Source organism: Silene latifolia, chromosome 1, assembly GCF_048544455.1.
Source record: "Silene latifolia isolate original U9 population chromosome 1, ASM4854445v1, whole genome shotgun sequence".
Lineage (NCBI taxonomy): Eukaryota > Viridiplantae > Streptophyta > Magnoliopsida > Caryophyllales > Caryophyllaceae > Silene > Silene latifolia.
In genome coordinates, this window is record NC_133526.1 from 29,476,781 (window position 1) to 29,482,584 (window position 5,804).

Consider the following 5,804-nt stretch of genomic DNA (forward strand, 5'->3'; position numbering starts at 1 on the left):
TCCGCGACAGGAGTAGTCTTTGGTTTCTTCGAAGGATGAACAACTTGAAACCCGGCTTCTTCTTCTCCCTCTGTCAGATGCTTCTCTTTCTCTTTCTCTCCCTCGCGCACCTTGTAGTCAACAGGCTCGCGTTTCCTCAATTTCTCGCGCTCTTCCGAAGTAGTAGCCTTTCTCCATCTCAGATAAGAATCCGACACCCATAAAGCATTGGCGGAGAAATTCAAGAACCACATGTTTCTTTGGGCCCATTTAATGGCCCACTCTCTTCGGCTCTCTGTAGTAAGCGCCATAGCAGTCTGCGGGACGGTATCAAGCCTCGGGATCGTCTGTTTCAGACCCACTTGTCTCATCAGCCTTTCCGGGAAGATGCACACCACAAACTCCAATCCAGAAATGCGCACGGATCTAGTGGGATCCAAAGAAGACACTCCAGTGACGGACTTGAGGTGCCACCACGGCACGACCTACCTAATCAACGGGCCATCATCACTCTTCAGCTTGTTCTTCCACTAATCACAAACCCGCGTGAAGTCCACCATATACAATCTTTACTCATCGCAATCGAGCGAGCATGATAGGAAAGCGCATGAACTGGAGGCTCGATCAATCGGAGCCGTTCCATAAGCCAAACCTACCAAAAGCGGGTATTAGACATCGAAAAAAAAAAAAAACGAAACGAAAAAAAAACAAAAAAAAAAGAAAAGGTGTCTTTTACCTGCAAAATGACGGGACTCCCCAAATACGGTAGATCGCGGTTGGATTTCCTATTATCCAAGCCCAAAATAACCTCTCCTAAGCATAAGCAAGCTGGGCTCCTGCGTAGCTCCATCTGCTCAACAAGGCCCAAAAGACAGAGATCACCTCTCAAGTCTTCATCAACATGCCCTTGGAAGACATACACATGCAGCAAGCAAAAGCCGAATGCCCTCCTCCTAGCAACATGGGAAACGGTGGGGTCAGCTCTGTTGATGAATCGATCTATGAAGTCCAACATTCTCACGCCTTTCGAGGTAACTAGACGGTCCACCTCAAGTCTAGTCAATCCAAGCAAGTCTCTAAATTTGCTCTTATACCCTTGCGAAGTAGAAGGAATGGCAGGCAAATGTTCGGGATCCCATCCACCAATAGCAGCAATTTTTTCAGGGAATGGGCAAATATCGCTTCCAGGAAACGCAAAAACATGGTAATTCGGGTCCCAGTAGTCAAGGCAAGCATCCAAGAACGGTTTAACAACCTTGATGAGTTTCAAACTCAACAACGATCCAAAATTATAAGAGCCCATATCATGCTTCTCCATATTTGAAAATTCGTTGGTCCATTCCTTCAAGCGGATCTCCAAAGTATTCATGATGAGAAAATTTATTTTGAGAATTTTGTGTAATTAGACGAAGAAAAGACGGAGGATTTGTGTGAATAAAAGCTTCATCGACGTTTCTATTTATACTAATTTCTGTTTCCAAAAATCCGTCAGAACAGCACACCTTGGGAACAGGCGCAGCACCTGCTGCGCCTCTTCAAAGGGACGTAGCTCATGCTGCGCCTCTTCCTCAGCTTCACTTCCGTGATTTTCCGCGTTGGATCTTTCCTAATTCCATGACGAATAATTTCCTATTCCTACGGGTTATTATTTTGGTAAATACGGGAAAATTACCATGTTTCAGGTTTCCTAATTTCGCGGGCACGCATTTCGAGGCGACATCGACATTTTCCCATTTTATCACACTTGTATTTTCATTTTAGGAAGTAATTTTCATTTTTTCATCATTTTAGAGAATAATTTTCGTTTTTTATATTTCTCATTTAATTCATTTTACCAAATTTCAACATTTCTATATTAAATTTTTTAATTTCATTTCTACATTTCTAACTTATAGATTTCTATTTTTTTTCTTTTTTAGGGGGTAACCCTCCCTACCGTCCGGTCATTTTCGGCAAAATTTTTGCATTTTTTGCATTCTCTTGAGTCACTCGCTTTGCGCTAATTGAGGCCATATGTATATACAACTGTATGCTTTGCATGTTTTCTATGTAAATTTCGGCAGCATGACGGCGTAAACCGTCATCTACCAAAACCTGTTCAAAACTAACCTGCAGATACAAGCAACACAACCCAGCAGCAAAGGCACTCAGGCCATCATATATATACCAAACAAAGGAAATGTACAAACTGGGGGCTCGATCCCCAAGCAAAGTCCAAAAAATGCTCAAAATCAGTGTCCAAATGTACAAAATACGACAAAAACTACACAAAACTACTGCTGGGCGCCCTCCAACTCTGCAACTCTCGCCGCAAGAACGGCGATCTCGGCGTCCCGAACCTCGAGCTCCCTCAACAAGCGAGCTGTCTCCTCTCGAGACTGGGTCAACTCTCGCTCCAGCCCACGGTCACCCTATAAAAAATAAATTGGCTCATGTCAATCGATTCAAGTAAAATCAGAAAATCACAAAAAAAATCAACCATGGAAATAGGCGTAAGGTTCATACCTGACGACCTCGACCGCCAACAAGTGCCTCGACGGCAGTAGCCCACAACCGGTTGGCCACCCTCCACAACGCCACAAACCGAGACGGCGCAACCTGCATTTTCAAAAAGAAATTCTCAACAATTGAACAAACTCAATCAAATGTGTTCTTACACAAAGGTTATACAAGTTAGAGGCTCACCCTCCGAATCGATCTTTGCCGATCGTCCGGCCAAAGATCCGTCACAGCTACGTCAAAGTCACGCAGCTCGGAGATCGTCGTCCTCCCGGTCGCGTCAGTGTAATCGAGGGTCTCGGGGTACTCTGGGGGCTCGATGCCCGCCGCCTCGACCTCCTGCAAAGACAAATGGTTCTCATTAATCGATGATCTTTCATCATAAATCTCAAAATCAAATCAAGAGGAAAAGTAAAAGATACTCACCACTACCGGCCAGTACGCCAACCTCCCGTAAAGGAACGCCGAGTAGTCCTCGCCAGGAAGAAGAAGGGCGTCGCCACTGGCACCAGCCAAGTCCGCTTCCCTCTCAGCCTCAGAAGGCTTCCTAAACATCGTCCTGGGAGGATCGACGGGAACCGTCAACACGTCCCGAGAGCACTGACGAGCCAAGCGCTCGCCCAAGTACCACACAGGACCCATCAACGTCCTCAACAGCAGTCGGTTCGGGCTCCTAGGCCGAAGGACCTCAGCCACGAAAGGAGGCGCTCCAGCGTACTCCGCCCAAGATCTGGGCACCCACTGTGACAAGATAACAAGGATCATTCCTATGATCAATTAAAAGCAAATATAAGAAGCACGAAGTGAGATACTCACGCTGCTCAGCTGAAGAGCGTTCACATCCCGCTGGTAGACGTTGTGAGAAGAACGCTTGCTCTTCGTTCGACACATCACCCAATACCTCACCACGGGATAGGCCCTCTCCAGCGGCTCCGTCCTCTTGGGCGCGAGGCCCGGGAAGTAGGAGTACACCCACGCCTGCAAAGCAAAATAATCAATGACGATCTTTCGTCTAAAGGAAGGTTCATACCTCCAGCAGTAGTCCAGGCCCGACAGCACCAGGAGAAGTCCCCTTCTCCATCAACTCCGGACGAACCATGGCCCTCATGAAGCGGATGAGGACCGCAAAACCAGCGATGACCCGTCCCAACGTCCCGGGAACTCGGTCGAAAGGAAGGGAAGAAGCTTCGTCGACGACCTCTCGCCCTTGTCTCCGAGATAAATCGAAGACAAAACCACTGAGCCACGGGCGAGCCCTCTCGCTCACCGACAGGGGAGGAGGAGCTGTCTCCCTCCCGTCAATCGTCACCAGGTGGGGGGTCTTCCCCGCAAAGTAGTCTCGAACGTAAGAACTGGGTATCAAACCCGATCAGAATAACGACCTTCGACGACAAGTTCCAGCCGATCAATCTCCTCGCCTCGGCCGAATCCACCCTCATGGCAGTCTCCGGCCACTCCACCTCCTCGATCCCGCACGGCAGACCAGAAATCATGCCGTAGTCCTCCAGAGTGACTCCCACCTCACCGAAAGGCATGTGAAACGTAGAAGTTGTATCCTAGAATCGGTCCAAGAAAGTGCGGACCAGGCTAAGGTTAACCCGCAACTTCCTCTTCGCGATGTCCCTCCAGACCTGCACCAAAGGACCGAACGCTCCACGCTCGATCATGGCCCTCTCCTCCGCCGACAGCCGCTCGTAGTGCTCCATCGCTGTCGTGTAACCCGAGAACGACCTAATGTTCCCGGCCACCTATTGTGATTTGAAACAAAGCTATCTTTAGTTTTGAATGAAATTTGAAGGAAATTTGAACAAAAGAATGAAAGAGGATGAGTAATGAGTAGTGAATTCCTATTTACCAAACTCTTCACCGTCCTGTAGGACAGGTGACCCTCTGCAGCCCACACCAGGTGCCTGCTCTCCCAAGTCTCAGCCCACGTAGGAGCTCATCTCAGCTGACGACCTCCTCGCCCGACGTTGGCCCATCTCGGGGCCTCCTCCTCCTCGACGGCCTCCTCCTCGTGAAACTCGTCCCCAGCAGCCATCACCGCAGCGGTGAAGGCCTGCTCTAAAGCCCCCTCGACAGTAGCAACGTCGATCTCCATGGGAGCTCTCCTAGAAGTAGAAGCATCATCACCTGCAACATTAAAGCAAATTTAGGCCGCGTCACGTGACGACGAGCCTTGGTTAAGGGATTTTCGAGCCTTCAAAGCCCTAAAACCGCTCTTTTCCCGCCATCCTTGGCCCTATTTTCACCAACCCGATCACTCATGTGGTAATTTGGGTCAAGTCAAGCCTAATTTGAAGCCTAGTTCCGGGTTCGAGTCGAAACTTCGGCAGCATTTCGCTATAATGGCGATTATGCCCTAGAAAAGTGTCCTGAAAAAGCCATCACAAACCAAAATTCCGAGATGGTATAAAGTTTACCCATCATTCAAGGATCCCAAATATCAAATTCCATCGCAAATGGGCAATCCTAAGGCTATTTTCGAAGCGATTTACGGTTTAGCTGTAAAACCGTCTCAAATTTCACTCAAAGGCTCAAAACCTGACAAAAATCCAAGAAAACACGTGGTTATGTTCCTAATATTACCTACTATCCATTTCTAATGTCAATTTGACAAGGCAAATGCGTTTGGGGGAAAAGCCCCAAAATTTCGATTAAATGGGTCATAAACCCTAACTTTTTCGGCTCAAAATTGGACAAATGTGGATGATTAATGTAAGATTGAGACACATACCTCGATTAGTCATGATTAATGCAAGCTTTTGGATCAAACCTTGGCGGAAATGGTGAAGATTTGAGAGAGAAATTGTATGATTTGTGCTTCGAGCAAATGAAACAATCCCTCTGATTCATCGCGTTTTTACGCAGAAAAACCACTTTGGGGAATAGACGCAGCAGGCGCTGCGCCTCTTCCAAGAGACGCAGCTCTTGCTGCGCCTTTTCCTTTTGTTCCCTCCATACGGATTTTCAAAAATTCGTTATGAATTCGTTATTTGTGGGCCCATCTTCGGTACGCCTCTTCCCCGATACTTTTTTATTCTTTTGGTCCGTTTGACGATTTTCTTTCGTTCCGGCCCGTATTTCCAAGCCCGCAGCAGACTGTCGCACGTTATTTATTCCTTCCAAGACTTTTTGCTTGTCGCAACGAGCATTTATTCCTTCACAGAATTCGACACACCTTCATTATGTCTCCACCGAGAGTAAGCGGATATACTTTCCCTCTCATGACAAGAAGAATAACTCCTAATTATGTCTCCAGCGAGAGTAAGCGTACGTACTGTCCCTCTCAAGACGTGAGGATTGACATCTACCTAAGCAGTTTT